At 36.0% G+C, this 18,403-nt stretch overlaps 1 protein-coding gene across 7 annotated transcripts in view; it reads right to left on the reverse strand.

The window, feature by feature from the left end:
- Kiaa0319l (KIAA0319 like) overlaps positions 1-18,403 on the reverse strand; it is a 107,165-nt gene that overhangs the window by 43,214 nt on the left and 45,548 nt on the right. The gene's annotated exons all lie outside the window — the stretch shown is intronic.

Consider the following 18,403-nt stretch of genomic DNA (forward strand, 5'->3'; position numbering starts at 1 on the left):
CAAGGACCTGCTAGTTGGGCCACGAGCCTGTCTGAACGCAGAGGCGCTCGCCCCGCAGTGCTCCGGGCAATTCCGGCTCAGGAAGGTGAAACGCCCGTTGCCCACCAGGGCCAAAGCTCTACCAGGACGACCCCACGGTCGGGGAGGGAAAAGCGCCTACGAATGGGTTGTCAAGGGCACGCAGCGCAGGAGGAAGGCCGGCTGCCGCTGGGGCCCAGCGCCGCTCACCTCTGCCCCCGCCCCGCGCCTTCTTGCTGAAGTCCTCTTGTTTTCAATTTCCCGTTTATAAAATTATCCCATATTTCTTTTTTTAAAAGTCCCTTATCTGTTCACTCACTAAAACCAATTTCCTTTCATTCTCTGAATATATGTATACAGTAGCTACGTTTAAAAAAAAATTTTAGTTGTTGGTGTATATGCCCTAGCTGTTCTTGGTCTTACTGGGGTGCCTCCTTTCTCTAACAATTTCTCTTCCTCAGAGGTGAACAAATTCAAACCTTGAGTCAACCATTTTCCCCAGTTTGCCTGAGAAAGTTCTAGGAACAGGCAACTTGAAATAAAAACAAAATAAATCAAAACCAGAACACGTTGTTTTTTGAAATGGTCACCCATTTTTTTTGCTCTCCTTCAGGAGTGAGCAAATTCACTTACCCCCAAGCTTCAGACATCCCTCCTACGGACCACCAAAATGCCAAGGTCTCGGCTTGGCACAAGATTCAGGAGGCACCACACAGCTTTGTAGGTTCAAACAGCAATTCTTTATTCCAGCTCTCACACCACCTCCACACAGGTCCAGGGGCAATTGCGTTCTCCCGTCTCCCGCACAATTCACCTACTCCACGAGGCTCTCTCCAAATCCCATTTTAATCTCATGAGAACTCAATGGGAACAAGCAGCAGGAACACCCTAATCCCAGCAATAATCTTCAACCGCCAACTTCCCTAAAACCCATTATCTTAAACTGGCAACACCTTAAACTCAAGGAGCCGGTTACTTCCTCAAACCTGATCAGCTCTAAACCCGGATCCGCCTTGGTCCTTGAGCAAGGTCACCTTATTAAAGCATGCATGCAATGTCCCATCGAATGTCCTCTAAGCAGCATGGGGTACGCTTGGCAAGGAAATTTCGATGCGTCATTCCTACTTGGTAATGGCCCTCAGCATATCTTTATTTTGTTCATATTTATATGTGGTACTGAGAATCGAACCCAGTGCCTCACATATGTGAAGTTAAGCTCTCTACTACTGAGCCACAACCCCAGCCCTACAGTAGCTACTTGACTACATATTCCAACATCTGAGTCAACTTGGAGGTATTTTTCTATTGACTGCCTTTTGTGCCTGCGTATGTTTGCTCTCTCCTGATCATTTGCATGTCTAATAAATTTTGGCTGAATACAAGACATTCTGTCTGAAATATGCAGTAGTTCTGGATTCTATTGTATTTTCTTTGGAATTGTTGGGGGTTTCCCTAGTAGGCAAGTAACATATAAACTATAAGCTTTGTCCCTCCTGCAGTGTTCAACAACTGCTATTTCTGTGTAATTCTTTACAGCTGCTTTTTTTTTAAAAAAAAAAAAGGGGGGGGGTGGAGAGAGAGAATTTTAATATTTATTTTTTAGTATTTGGCGGGCACAACATCTTTGTATATGGTGCTGAGGATCGAACCCGGGCCTCAAGCATGCCACGCAAGCGAGCTACCGCTTGAGCCACATCCTCAGCCCTACAGCTGCTTTTTCAACCTGGTTCCTACACGTCAGCCTGTGTTACTGATAACTTAACTAGCCAACAATTTGGCCAGAGATTATTTGGGGCCTGTCCTAGCTGAACTTTCTTCCCTAATTTTTCAGCCTAAGATTCTGTCTTCTGACAGATACCTCAAGCTCATAAAGCTTTAGATTTCTGCCAGCTAATTTCCCATGGTTAGTTCAAACTAACTAAAAACAACTAAGACTAACTTTAAAAAGTCCCATGGTTAGTTCACTCAGTACAAAAAGCAGTAAATTCACAGAGCTCACCTGGTGTTCTGTCTTTCAAAGGTTCTATCCTTCAAAGACAGAACTCTGCCTTTCTGACCTCTGCCTGCTTTTTCACCAGGCCTCTTGAGTCTCCCCATCCAGGTATAGTTTAGAGGTTCAGCCAGGGATTTTAGTTTATAGTCAGTTATGGGTTCACCCTCCTCTGTGGCTTTTATTTATAAGGTCCTTCTGCTAAATTTCCAGGTACTTTTTATATTGGGAACTCTGTTCTTGACCACCTTAAGGAAGCAAAGCTGGGGTTTTCCTGTGCCACTTTTCTCTGCTGTGGAGGTCGGTGAATGCCCTCAGGCAAAAAAAAAAAAAATTTTAAAGCTGCAAATTCATAATTCTAATCACTTCCAGTTGCCATTTTTCAAAATTATACTTTCTTTCCCCTTGCTTCTGTCTGCTTTTGGATGCTTTCCAGTCCTTGAGATACTTTCTTTTTTAAACAGATTTTATCATTATTTTCTGTGGGAAGGTTCAGGAGACCACTTCACTCTGCCATCATCACTGGAAACACTCTCTGTAGGATGGATTTTAAAATATTAAAGATCTAATATTTGTAAAACTAAAATAGATCTGGAATTTGGGGAAAAGAGTCTAAGATAGCACTCCTGGTTCTAGCCTGAGTGAGGGACTGATTATAGCAGTGCCAGACACAAGACAGACTACAGAAAAGCAACTTTAAAAAAATAAGAGGCAAGTTATATTTTTCATATATTAAATATAAAGTACTTCTGGGAAAGCCTACAGAATGGAAGAAAAATCCTTGCAACCTGTACCTCAGATATCTCCAGGATATATAAAGAACTCAAAACACTCAACACAAAAAAAATACAAATAAAAAATAAATAACTCAATCGATACATGGGCAAAGGAACTGAACAGGCACTTTACAGAAGAAATATGATCGGTCAACAAATACATGAAAAAAATGTTCAACATCTCTAGCAATCAGAGAAATACCAATTAAAACTACACTGAGATTTCATCTAACTTCAGTCAGAGTGGCAGTTATCAAGAATACAAGTAACTATGATGATGTGGGCAAAAAAGGTACACTCATACCTTGCTGGTGGGACTGCAAATTGGTGCAACCACTCTGGAAAGCACTATGGAGATTCCTCAGAAAACTTGGAATGGAAGCATCATTTGACCCAATTATCCCACTCCTTGGTCTATACCCAAAGGACTTAAAGTCAGCATACTATATTGACACAGCCACATCGATATGTATAAGCTCAATTCACCATAGCCAAGCTATGGAACCAACCTAGGTGCCCTTCAACAGATGAATGGAATATAAAATATTTATATTTTAAATATAAAATATGAAAAATATATACACTGGACTATTATTCAGCTATAAAGAAGAATGTAATTGTGGCATTTGCTGGTAAATGGATAGAAATGAAGACTGTCACGGTGAGAGAATAAGCCAATCCCAAAAATCCAAAGCCCTAAAGTTCTCTGATATGTAGATGATAACAAACAATGGAGGGGAGGAGAGAAGTTCACTGGATTAGAGAAAGGGGAAATGAAGAGGAAGGGAGGGGAAAGACAGTAAAATGAATCAGACATAACTTTTCTATGTTCATATATGAATACACAACCAGTGTAATTCCACATCATATACAACCACCAGAATGGGAAATTATATCCCATGTATGTATAATATGTCAAAATACATTCTACTGCCATGTACAACTAAGAAAAAGAACAACAACAATGACAAAAAAACAAGAATAAAGGGGAAATTTTTTTTTAAATAAAGTACCTTTGTGAAATCCCAATAGAGACTCAGACTTGTTTCAAGTTTTCAAGGATAGTAGCTGAACCCAAAGGGAAAGAATGAACTACAAAAAAAAATAAATAAATAAAGCATGCAAGTGAAGGCAAAAGAAGTTGAAAAATATTTGGGAATACCAAGGTTGAATATGTGAACAGTGGAAATGACCCATAAAGTTGACTAAGAAGTTAAAATCAGATAGAAAAGAATCCATAAAGTGTGCTATAACAAGAAATAAGGAAAAGCCGCAACCAGTATGAAATAACACAGAGAGGTACAATCAAATAAGGACTGAAAAGAATACAGTACAACTAGAAATTGTATAGTTACCAGTGACAACAGCAAGAGTAGTTTCAGTAGAAACCAAATTTCACAGGGCTGAGGATTAAATAAAAGTGACCAAAGAAAGAAAGTAAGTATAGACTAAGCTTGATATTTATTGATAAAAAGGACAAATGTACATTGGAAGAGTAAATATAGATTCAAGTAGACAAAATTAAGGACATATTTGAAAATATTGATTTTGAATGACAAGTATCATGTTCTTGGACTGAAAATACAATGATAAAGGTCTTGTGCAAACATTTAAGAGAGCATCTGGGCCCAATCTGGAAAAGTAAATATCAGAGTGAAGAGTAAGTTTCACAGATGGATGACAAAATGTTTTTATTAAAAAGGTGGCAGGGAGCTGGGGTTATGGTTCAGTGGTAGAGCGCTCACCTAGAACTTGCGAGGCCCTGGGTTCTACCCTCAGCACCACATAAAAATAGATAAATAAAACAAAAGTATTGTGTCCAACTACAACTAAAAAATAAATATTAAAATACAACTTTAATACTAATAAATATTTTTTTTAAAAAGGGGCTGGGGTTGTGGCTTAGTGGTAGAGCGTTTGCCTAGCATGTGTGAGGCATTGGGTTCGATTCTCAGCACCACATATAAACAAATAAATGAATAAAGGTCCATCAATAACTAATAAAAATTTTTTTTTAAAAAGTGGGGGAGGTACAAAAAACCTAGTGGACTTCTGCTTCCAATAAAGATAGAGTAAATAATATAGAGCAGATTTATCATCCTCCTGAAACAATTTTTAAAAACCAATTTAAAAAATTTAAATAATTTTTTTAAAGCCAAATTTTTTAAAAAACAATTTTTAATTTTCATATATTTTTAAAAAACAAAACATATGAAACAATGGCAACACACCGGACATCAGGTAATGAAAAACAGCAATTCCTAAGAAATGAAAAGCAACTGAGACGAAGCCTTACTTGCCCCAGATGACTATCTGGAGAAAATTTCTAGACTGCAGCATAGGAAGGAGCAATCCAGCAGAGACTGGTGGTCTGTCTGCATTGCAGAGACGTAGCTGGGAGTCCACTAGAGGACAGAGCTTCAAAGAACTCTCAAGATCTATAGAAGAACCCTTCAAGCATGCAAATAAGTATTAAACATCTCATGTATGTGAGGAAACTACCCAAAGCCAGGGAAAGAACCACTCAAAAGGATAATAAGAAAAGTACTCAAGTTCACACAGACTTAGAAATAGGACCTATTCCAAAAAGCCAGAATAGAAAACTTCATAGTTCACTGGGCATCAGAGTATTAACAAAGGTCTTGCCTCAATGGTGTAGAAATACTCACCTTAGACTAACTACAGCTCTGAACTCACATGACAACACTTAAAAAAGACTCAAAGGATCCAACTGTTTTCAAATAGTTTAGCCACATCCCAGAATAATGCTGAAGAATACCTACAGAAGTACAAAAATATTCAGAAAAAAATTTAAAAGATCTGACAATCAACCAAAAATAAACTGAAGCAAAGAAGCAAGAAAATAAATCTTGGGCTGGGGATGTGGCTCAAGTGGTAGCGCACTTGCCTGCCATGCGAGCAGCCCAGGTTCGATCCTCAGCACCACATACAAACAAAGATGTTGTGTCCGCCAAAAACTAAAAAATAAATATTAAAAATTCTCTCTCTCTCTTCTCTCTCTCTCTCTCCTCTCTCTTTAAAGAAAAAAAAAGAAAATAAATCTTGTTATAAAGAAAAATATAACAGAGATGACAGACCTGGTAGTTAGGATATTAAACTAATTAATATGATTATATTCCATATATTCAAAAATCTATAAGAAAGACTGAGCATATAGCAGTCCCTCCTAAATCACAGTTTTTCTTTCTGTGATTTCAGTTACACAAAGTCAACAAACCCTAAAAACATTAAGTGGAAAGTTCCAAAAATAAAAAATATATAAATTTTAAATTGCGCACCATTCTGAGTAACACAATCAAATCCAATGCCACATAGCTCTGTCCTTCCTGGACATGAATCATCCCATTGCCCTGTGATTCCACACTGTATTGTTTGTTACCCCTCCATTAGTCAGTAGTCATCTTGGTTATCAGATCAACTGTCACCATATTGCAGTACTTGTATTCTAGTAATACTTACTCTACTTCAAACATTAATTTTCCTACTTTATTATTATTGCTATAAGTGTCAGCTATAGTTTGGATATGAAATGTGCCCCAAAGGTCCGTGTATTGAGCCCTTAGTTCCCAACCCATGGTGCTATTGGGAAGTGGTAGAACCTCCAAGAGGTAGGGCTTACCCAGGTACAGTGTCACTTACATGTGATCCCACCTACTTGGGAGATTGAGGAAGGAGGATCACAAATTCAAGGCCAACCTGGGCAACTTAGCAAGACCCTGCCTCAAAATAAAAAATAAAAAGGGCTAGGGGTATGGATCAGGGATAAAGCACTTAGGTTCAAATCCCAGTATTAAAAAAAAAAATTCAAATTGAATTAAAAGGAGGTAGGATTTATTAGAGATTACTGGGGGCATGCCCTTAAAGGGAATATTAGGGCCCTGGCCCATCCTCTTCCTCTCCTTACTTCCCTGCTGCTATGAGGCCTCTTCTGTCATGCATTTCCACCATGATGTACTGCCACTGGCCCAAGAACAATGAGAGAACTGACCATGGACTGAAACCTAGAAAACTGAGTTAAAAAAAAAAAAATCTTACCTCCTTAATAAGTGATTATCTCAGGGTTTTGCTGCAGTGACAGAAAGCTGACCACCACAGTCTCTTACTGTACCTAATCTATAAATTAAACTTTATTGTATATACATATGCACAGGAAGAAACATACTCTACATAGGTAGGGTTCAGTAGTATTACAATTTTATGCAACTACTGAATATATACCTCACAGACAAGGGGGAACTACTACTTAAGTAGGGACATGGAAGGCATAAAAAAGACCAAAATGAACTTCTGGAGATTAACACTTCAATGTCTGAAATAATAAAAATACTTTGGGGATTTAATGGCAGATTTAGACAACGTATAAGAAAAGATTAGTAAATTTGAAGAATTTTAAAAAATTTTTTGGTACTGGGCATTAAAACCAGGGTTGCTTTACCACTGAGTTACCTCCCCAATACTTTTTATTTTTTTTTATTTTGGGACAGAATCTTGCTAAGCTTTGAAAGGTCTTGCTAAATTACTGAGGCTGGCCTTGAACTTCTCCTGCCTCAGCTTTCTAAGTTGCTGGGGTTACAGTCATGCACCACTGCACCCAGTAAATTTGTAGAATTTTATTTTTAAAAAGTACTTATTTCTTTTTAGTTGTAGAATTTTAATAGCAATCATTCAACATGAAACAAACAGAAATAACTGAAAGGATATGACCAAAACATCAGTAAAATGTGAAACAAATTCAGGTTGTTAAATATGCTTATTATGGGCTTTCTCAAAAGGCAGAGGGCAGGAAAATATTTGAAGAAAAATGGTCAGTAACTTCCCAATTTAATGAAAACTATAAACCCAAAGTCTTATCCAGATTAGAGACGTTCAACAAACACCAAACATATAAATCATAAAGAAAACTTTACCAAGGAATGATATAATGAAATTGCTTAAAATAGTAATAAAGAGAAAATCATCTAACAACCGGAGAAAAAAGACACATTATGTACAGAGGAATAAAAATAAAATTATAGCAGATTTCTCAAGGAAAATAATGCAAGCTACAAGACACTGATACAAGTACACTGATACAATGTTGTAAAAGTGCTGAAGGCAAAAAAGAAACCTGCCACTGGGGTTTATTTAAACAGTGAAAATATTTTTTTTATAAATGAAGGTGAAATAGCAACTTTTAAGGTAGTTCTCAATAAACTGAAGATGTAGACTATACTCTATAGCAATCAACTAAAACTACACCATGAAGAACTGTTACTGTATTAAATTTTTATCACTGCTATCACAAATTACCATTACCACAAGCTTATTAGTTTTAAGCAATACAGTTTTGTAGGCTATGAATCCAATATAGATCTCTTGAATAAAATCAAGGGGATGAAAGGGCTGTGTTCCACTCTTGGAACACAGGAAGAATTCATTACAGAAGAGTCCATTTCTTGTCTTTCCAGCTTTTAGAGGTCTTGGCTCATGTTCCCTGTCCCCCATCTGCAAAGGAAGCTGTTACACCTCTGTGTGTCTTTCTTCCATAGCAACAACTTACTCTCTCTTTTTTTTATAATCATAGGTGTTTTTTTTTAAAGAGAGAGAGAATTTTTAATATTTATTTTTTTTTAGTTTTACGGTGGACACAACATCTTTGATTGTATGTGGTGCTGAGGATCGAACCCCGGGCGCACGCATGTCAGGTGAGCGCGCTACTGCTTGAGCCACGTCCCCAGCTCCCTTACTCTTTTATTTTAAAGGACTCTTGTTTACATTAAGCCTATGCAGATAATGCAAGATAATCTTCCCATGTTAAGGATAGATAATAAACTTAATTCTATCTGCAACCTTAATTCTTCTTTCCCAAGTAACTTAACATCTTGATTCCAGGAACCTATGAATATGTTAACATCCTAGAGGGTTATTAGTCTGCCTACTATAACTAAAAAGTCAACAGGTAAACTGAAATTTAAAGCTAACCAACTAAAAAGAAGGCGTGACATAGAAAAAACAGACAAAGAACACATGGGGGGAAAATAGGAAATAAAACACAAGTAGGAAAAAATACTAGTTGGTAAGTTTGAATCTAATCACATTGAATGTAAATGGTCTAACTTCAATTAATCAGCAGAGATTGCCAGGTTAGATAAAAATCAACTCAGCTATACATAGCCTATAAGACAATAATTTTAAATATAAAGGCAAAAATAAGTTAAAAATAAAAGGATAGGGCAGGGGTTGTAGTTCAGCAGTAGAGCACTCGCCTAGCATGTGTGAGGCATGGGTTCGATCCTCAGCACCACATAAAAATAAAATAAAGGTATTGTGCCCACCTATAACTACAAAATAAATATTAAAAATTAAATAAATAAATGGATAAAAAGATATGCTAATACCAATCAAAAAGAAAGCTCGAGTGGCTATATTCATATCAGACAAAACACATTTCAAGGCAAAACTTATAACCAAAGATATAGAGGATTATTTAATAATGATAAAAGGTCAATTCATCAAGAGAACATAACAATCTTAAACATGTAAACATCTTCAGGGGCTGGGATTGTGGCTCAGCAGTAGAGCATTCGCCTAGCATGTGTGAGGCCCTGGGTTGGATCCTCAGTACCACATAAAAATAAATAAATAAAATTAAACATGTACACATTCTAATGATAAACTTCAAAATATATGAAGCCAAACATGATTGAATAATGAGAAAAAAGGGCATATCCAAAATTATAGTGTGATATTTCATTGACTCTCATTATAAATAACTGATGAAAACAAGAGACAGAAATAAGTAAAACTAACAACACTAACCAATTTGACCTAACTGATATTTATAGATCACTACTCAACAACATAGAATCCATACTCTTGTCAAGTATGCATGGAATATTTACTAGAATAAGCCATATTCTGGGCCATAAAATAAATATCAATAAATTTAAAATAATTCCAAGTTGTCTGGTTATGGTGGAATTAAATTACCAATAAATGATAAAATAATATCTAGAAGATGCCCCCAAATATTTATGTAACACTAATTTTTTTTTTGACCAGAGAGTCAAAAGAGTAGCCAAAAGGGAAGTTACAAAGTATTTTGAACTGAATGAAACTATAAACACAAAATATCAAAACTAATGGAATGCAGCTAATGTGGTACTTACAGGGAAATTTATAGTACTAAATAACTACATTGGAAAAGGAAGAAGTCTCAAATCAGTGACCTCAAATTACATTTTAAGAAACTAAGGGGGGAAAAAAGAGCAAATGAAAACCAAATTAAACCAAAGTGATGCAATAATAAAGATTAGAGCAGAATTAGTAAAATAGAAAAAAAGATAAAAAAGAATTAGATCAAATATGGTTCTTTGAAAAAAAAAATTCACCAGTCTGATAAGGAGAAGAGAGAAAACAAGAACCAGAACAAGAGAAGACAGAGAATAAGCAAACAGGAGAATACAAATTACCAATATCAGCAATGAGACAGATGATACAATTGAATTTATAATTTAAAACTTTCCTACAAAAAATGCCAAGCTCAAATTGCATTACTAGGAAATTATAGTAAATGTTTAAAGACTAAATAATACTAATTCTATACAAACTCTTCTAGAAAACTAAAGAAGAAAAACTTTTCAGTGCATTCTATAAAACCAGCATTACTCTTGATACTAAAAACAAAGACATTTCAAGAAAAGAAAACTACAGGCCAACAACCCTTATGACTGCAGATGCAAAAATTCCTAACAAAATTTTAATAAAGTACAACAAAAAGCATTAATCCCAGGAATGCAGGTTAGTTTAACACTGAAAGTCAACCGCACTGTTCACCATACTAACAACCTAAAAATGAAAAACCATATGCTCACCTCAATAGATGTTAAAAAAAAAAAAAGCATTTGACAAACTCCAACATATATTCCAGATAAAATTTCACATTAAAGGCTAGATATATAGGTCATTGGTAGAACTCTCCCCTAGCACGTTGCAGGCCCTATGTTAAATAACGAGTAGTGCAAGAAACAATATAAAAATTCATATCAAACTAGGAACAGAAAGGAACTGCCCCCTGAGAGGAGACATCTTCGAAAACCTACAACAGCTAACATGGACTTAATTGTGTAAGACTGAATGCTTCCCCAACAAGATCAAATATAACAAGGATGTATATTTTCACCACTTGTATTCAACACTGTACTTGAGGTTAGCCAGTGTGACAAGGCAAGAAAAATAAAGAAAAGACATCCAGACTGGAAAAGAAGAATTAAAATTCTCATGTTATAAAAGATATGATTAAAAATAGAATTCCATGGAATCTATTTTTTAAAAAAAGAAAAAAATGATCCAGATGAATAGGAAAGTTTAGCAAGATTGTAGGATACAAGATCAATACATAAAAAACACAACTATATTTCTACATATTAGCAATAATCATAAACTGAATTTTTTTAAAATACCAATTATAATAACATTAAAGTTATGACAAATCTGGATAAATCTGACAAAAGATAGACAAGAGTTTTACAGCAAAAAATACATCATTGAGAGAAATTATAAATTTTTAAATAAATAGAGAAACTGTGCTCATGTATCACCAACAATAATTACTAGGCTAACTCAGCTTCTTATATTGATCTGCATCCTGAACACAATCCCAATCAAAATTACAAAAGGCTTTTCCAAGAGAAATTGGAAATATATTCCTTATATTTGGATGGCTATGCCAAAAAACTAAAATAAGCAAAACAACATCGATAAAGATTAATAAAATTGTGCTGGGCACCATAGTGCATGTCTGTAATACCAGCAACTTGGGAGGCTGAGACATGAGGATCACAAGTTTGAGGCCATCCTCAACAACTTAGACCCTGTCTCAAAATGAAAAATAAAAAAAACTGAGGGACAGGGGTTATAGTTCAGTGGTAGAGCACTTGCCTAGCACGTGTCAGGCACTGGGTTCAATCCTCAGCACCACATAAAAATAAACAAATAAACATATTGTGTCCATCTACAACTAAAAATATTTTTCAAAAGAGAGAGAGAAAAAAAAAGAAAAAGAAAGAGGATCAGGGATGTGGCTCAGTGGTAAAGCATCCCTGGATTCAATTCCTAGTACTGGGGGAAAACAACAACAACAAAGGAAGAAAGCTGTAAGATTTACATTATCTAATTTAAGTCCTATTACTAAGCTATAGTTATCTAAATGGTATAATTCTGAAATTAATATAGATAAATAGATTACTGGAACAAAAGAAAGTCAAGAAATATACCCATAAACATATTGCTAACTGATTTTCAATAAGGTGAAAAGGCAATACAGTACAGAAAGGATGGAATAAATTAAAGTGCTGTAACAACTATATATTCACATGCAAAAAATTTTACATTCATAGCTCCCATCATGTATAAAACAATTGTAGACTTAAACATAAAACCTAAAACAATAAAATCCTTAGGAGAACACTTGGGGAAAAAAATCTTTCACAGACACAACACCTAAAGCACATAAAAGATAAAATCCAGTTTATCAATTTTCTTTCCATAAAAAATTCAGTTTTAAATTGAAAATCCAGTTTATCAATTTTTTTCTTTCCATAAAGAAAAATGGATATGTTCATTATCTTTTTTATGGTAACAGTTTTATGGAGATATACATGTGTCAAAACTAACCAAACTGAACACTTTGTTTTTTCTTGCAGTACTAGAGACTGAACCCAGAGGTGCTCTATTATTAAGCTACATCCCCACATCCATAATTAAACTTTTTAAAAAGCTTTTTTAAAAATGTATGATATCTACAGAAGAACAAACATTCATTTCAGGTAGAATGAAAACTAGAAGAGTGTAACAAAAGAGCCATCTATGCACCTAAAAATATTATTTTTAATGGTCACACAGTATCTATTTTCCTCTCATTAGACAGACTCCTCCTACTTTTATCATTAAATAAACAGCATCCCATCATCGTGTACAAAGCTCTTTCTTTAGAAATTACTGCTTCAAAATAGATTCCCAGACGTTACAAAAGAAGAGCATAAATATTTTAAAGTTAGGAAGACTGATTTTTAAAGGAATGGCTTATTTATCATTTATTTATGTATTTGTTTTTAAGGAAACAGAAAAAGGAAACATGAAACAAAGTTTTTTTACTTCAGAAATTAAGAAGTAATACTGAAAATGTTTAGGGATGATATAGGGTTGGGTGGAATTTCCTTGAGCAATTTTTTTCTTACACTTAATAGGAATAATAAAAACTCCCAATTCTGAACAGACCATACTCATACAATCAAGCCCAAGGTGACTGTTTGTTCTTCAAAGAAGCCTTATTTAGAATGAGGAAGTTTCAATCTGCATTATTTTCTCTTTTCTCCTCTTCCTTCTAATTTCCTCTCTGCCCCTACTCTGAGGCTACCGTCTCCAAATCAAGCAAACCAACCCCGGCAATAATGCCAACATTCATTTAAGCTGACAAAACAAAGCCCTCACTATCTAATCCATCTTGAGTAGAAGCTTACTAGGATGTTCACGTTTATCTGGCTGATCATTATCATCACAGTACAGGTAAAGGTCCCTCCTTGGTGAAATACATGCTATCCTGGTGTCTACTTAATATTAAAAAACAATTCCCAGTTAGGTGCAATGCTTATTGCACACCTTATAATCCCAGCTACTCAGGAGGTGAAGGAGGAGGATCAGAAGTTTGAGACCAACCTAGGCAACTCAGCAAGGCCCTGTCTTAAATTAAAATCAAAAGGGCTGAGAATGTAGCTCAGTGGTAAAGCCCCCCTGCATTAAATCCCTAGTACCACACACACACACACACACACACACACACACACATCAGCTTTCAACATACTTTGATTTGATAAACCACTGTATTAAAACAAAAAACTACCATGGTCATTAATAAAAATCCTACCAGAGGAGGCAATATCTTCCTCTAGGAATAAAGCCAATGGAACCTAAAAGACACACAACAACCCAACTCTCAGCAACAAAGTTAAGGCTGAAGTATATGGTAGGGTTATCTTTATAGCAGCTAGTCACAAACTTATGCCTTCTCAGAGTCTACTGAAAGAAATTAGGACAGTTAGGTACTAGCTAGCAATGAGAAGTGTAATGCAGGCAAGATCACAAGTGTTCTTTAAATTACTTTAGGGTCCTTCTTTAAACTCTTCCAAAGTAGACAAGAAAGCAAAGGGTGGTAGTTAATTTGTAGAAAATAAACAGAAACAAAGAAGCTAATAGGAAGACATATCAAGAGAAACTAACTCTTTACAGGGTCCACTGAGGTTGGTGTAAAGCTAAGAATTATGGCTAAAGGTGTCTCCATATGTCTGGGAAGGAAGATTCCTTTGGTAGTGCAGGCGCATTAGGGTAACTTCTGACCAGCTATTGACCCCAGCACCCACATTAAATGGGACTGACCTGTGGATGAAGCCCCCCTAAATAGGATGGTCACCATGAAATTCCAAAGAGGACCAACTAAGGTCAAAAACTCCACCGCTTGATGTGAAGGAGGAGTTGAACATCTGATTGGCAAAGAGCACAGAGAGTGGTCCCCAGTTCTCCTGGGTAAACATTAAACACTAATGAAACTGGGAACAGCAATGTCTCCTTTGTAGTTCTCTGCTTGAAGAGAACTCTCTCCCTTGAGAGTGCTTTTTGCTTAAGCCTCACTTTTCTTTTACTTTATCACTTCTAATGAAGTTCTCTTACATGACTTTTGGTATGTGAGTTTAAATTTTCTTTTATCAGAACATAAGAACCAAAGTTTGGAGTTTCAGCTCCCTGCTTTTCTATAACAGGACCATCCATGGAGTAGCAAAGAGGGAAGGATAGCAGCCTGTGATGTTAAATAAAACTGACCATTTCTGAGAGTTTTTCCCCATGACTCAAATTCTTATAGTTGGCAAGGATGTGTAATGCATTCACACAAACTCTCACTACCTCCTGCTTCATAAGTGCCAGGACTGAATGTTTGTGTTCCCACAAAAAATGCATATGTTGAAAACCTAACACCTCCCCAACACACACAAACACACACACACACACACACACACACACACACACACACCAAACATATAAAAAAAATGGTATTAGGAGGTGGGCCTCTGGGAGGTAATTGTTGTCCTTATAAAACAAGCCCAAGAGAGGTTGTTCGCCTCTTCCACAAGGTGAGGGCACAGCTGCAAGGCACTGTCTATTAATAACAGGCTTCTGGGCTGGGGCCATAACGCAGTTGGTAGAGTGCTTGCCTTGCATGTACAAGGCCCTGGGTTAAATCCCCAGTACCAAAAAAAAAAAAAAAAGCCTGATAAAGAACAGGCTCTTCCCCAGATAACAAATTTGCTAGGGCCTTTGTCTTGAATGTCTCAGCATGCAGTAATGTGAGAAACTTTTGTTATTTTTTTTTAGTTACTTGGTTTACAACAGTCCAAATGGACCAAGACAATAAATAGATCATCTAACAAAGTAACTAATAAACATAATTTTAAACTCATTACACACAGTAAAAAGTAGGTAAGCAGATTAAATAATTAGAACTCTTAGACTATCACAGAAAAAGCAGTTGGTTATGAGAGAAAAAAAAACAAGAAAAGGGTGTTTTGGTTCAGAAATTAATACTTTTGAAAAAAGAAGACCACAATTGCAGGCATTTCTGTCATATCCACACACAACAAGGAAACAGGCTGCCCAGTTTTTCTCCTGATATAATAAACCACTCAGACAGAATTAGAATGCAGGGAAGATACTTAGTGATATTCTAATGGAAGACTTAAGTCACTGAGGGGTGAGAAACCCCCACAAATTATTCAAGTCAGAGGTCAGGAAGGGGATCTGAGGCAAAATTTTGGCAACGATTTTTAGCTTATCTGACAGATAACTGAAAATAAGAATCTCAGAAAAACAAGGCCTTGAGGGATTCCAAATTTGTCAGGAAGTAATAACAAGAAAAATAAATGAACTCTTGGCAACAACTTCATAAGCCTAAAGGATCTGGAAGAAATTTAAAAACAAAACCAAAAGTAAGCAAGTAAAAACCAATGAAAAAACAAAGCAAAAAAAAAAAAAAAACCCACAAAACAAAACAAACACATGAAACAGACCTTCTTGGGATGATGTCCTTGCTTATTTAAGTTCTCTGCAGCTATCCACATCCCATACCTGTACCTGCTCATAAGAGGTAAGCTCAGGAGTAAACATGGGGGTTCTCTGTGCAAAAATGTAACAGAGAGGTGTGAAGTCACTTATTCCACACTAGCCCCTGGCTCGCTGGAGGTTGAAATGTTGTGATTGGTACTGGTAAAAGAAATGAGCATGGTAGAAACAACACCTCAGTCTTTCTGCAGCCAAATCTTACGTGTGTGGGGGGCTACCTACTTGACCCTTCATTCCTGAAATCTAAGAAGGCACCCCTTACTTTGTCATAAAACAGAATTAGCAGCAATTAATTGAAAGGAGTTGAACCTCTTGTACTGTACACATGCCAGGACCCAATTAACACACCTCCATGTCCCTTCTACAAACCATTCATTCATGGCACTGAAATGATGCAGTATTAAAACCAAGCAGGACAAGTTTTTCTCTTTAAGTGGAGAAAAGGGAGAAAATGACACTTCTATGCATTTTGCAAATGCAAAAGGACCCCAATACCTGATCTTGGATATGGTGTAAGTATGTATTCAAAAGAATGAAAAAAATGCATTCTGACAACCTAATTCCTTTCCATCACTGCAGATTATTTCAGGCAAGAAAAGAGCAATATGATACAATTTTTCCTCCTTTGGATGCCAAGTTGCTTGACCTACCTCATAAAAACAGTACAAACTAGAAACTATTGCTGCTAGCCAGTCATCCCTAATTAGAAAAGATGTGCAATGCATGTATTTCTCTTCCTTACCCTAGTATATTAAGAAATTTGAACTCTCAAGTTCTCTCCCAGAAGAGATGCCTACCAGTTAACTATTGTGAGGCAATCTTATCACCTTACAGAACTATTCATGGCATTCAGGATAAGAATTAAGCTCCTAAGCATGGTATACAGGGTCTAATATAACTTGTACAGATCTGAAGACATCACTTTCCCCCATTTTTTTAGTAATGCTTGCAATCCTCAACAGGTGCTGTCAAGTCGGGAGTGGTGGCACATGACTGTAATCCCAGCTACTGTAATCACTCAACAAGGATAGAATCTTTAAAACTTCAAAAGAAAAACGTCATGCCACATTTAGAAGCAAGCCAATCAGAATTACTCTTGATTTCCTAGCACAAACACTAAAATCCAGGAGGGCTTGGAACTATGTGCTTCAAGTCCTGAAAGAAAATAACTGTCAACTAAGCCAGCTAAATCCAGAAAAGCAATCCTACAAAATTGATGAATAAAAACCTTCCAAGATAAGTAGAAGCTGAAAGAATTCATGACAACTAAGCCAGCACTACAGAAAAAACTTACAGAAATACTTCACATGGAAGAAATCAAAAACAAATACCAGAGTTCACAAACAAATCTCATTTGAAAAGTAGCTAAGCAAATGAGAAACAGGACCAAATTAAACACTAGACATAAATCAAAATGGCAGGAATAAACATCTCTCTACAATAATATTGAATATAAATGGTCTCAGCTCTCCCTTTAAAAGACTTAAAGGTGAAAATATGGATTAAAAAACAAGGCCAAACCTATATGATGGTACAAGAGACTCACCTTACAGGTAAAGACAGCCATAGGCTGAAAGTAAAAGGATGGAAACTGATATGCTATGCAAATGGAACTTGAAAACAAGCAGGAGTAGCTACTCTCATATTCACAAACAGACTTTAAGACAAAATTAAGCATAAGAGACAAAGAATATCACTCCAATCTGGTAAAGGAAACAACCCAACAAGAAGATAAAATGATGATAAATATTTATGCCCCAAATTTTGGTGCACCTAATCACATAAAACAAACACTATGCAAATTACAGACTCAAATTCAGTACAGTAATACTGGGTAATTTCGACACACCTCTCTCCAGTAGTAGGTCACCCATAAACTCAGTAAAAACTCATTGGACCTGAAAAACATTATAAATCAAATGGACTTAGTAGTCATCCAATAATATTTTACAGAATATTTCATACTACACTAGCCAAATACAACTTTTTTTCCCAGAAGCTTATGAAACCTTCTCCAAAATATACCATATTTTAGGCCACAAAGCAACTCTTAGCAAATACTAAAAACACTGAAATAATTCCTTGCATCTTGTCAGATCATAATGGCATAAAAATAGAAATCATCACTAAAAACCCTACAGAAACTATATAAGTACATGGAAACTGAACAATAAATTTCTGAATAATGAATGAGTGAAAGAAGAAATCAGTGGAGCATATTTAAAATTCTTAGAATCAAGCAAAAATAGTGATACAAAATAACAGAATCTTTGGGACACTGTGAAGACATTTTTAATGGTAAAGTTTATAGTTTGAGTACCTACAGAAAATAGAAAGATCCCAAATAAACAACCTACTGATGTATCTCAGGCCCCTGAAAACAAAAAAAGCAAATCAATTCCAAAAGTAGTAGAAGAAACAATTAAGGTCAGAGTCAAAATCAATGAAATTA

The sequence above is a fragment of the Ictidomys tridecemlineatus genome, chromosome 11 (genome assembly GCF_052094955.1).
Source record: "Ictidomys tridecemlineatus isolate mIctTri1 chromosome 11, mIctTri1.hap1, whole genome shotgun sequence".
NCBI classification, from domain to species: Eukaryota; Metazoa; Chordata; class Mammalia; order Rodentia; family Sciuridae; genus Ictidomys; species Ictidomys tridecemlineatus.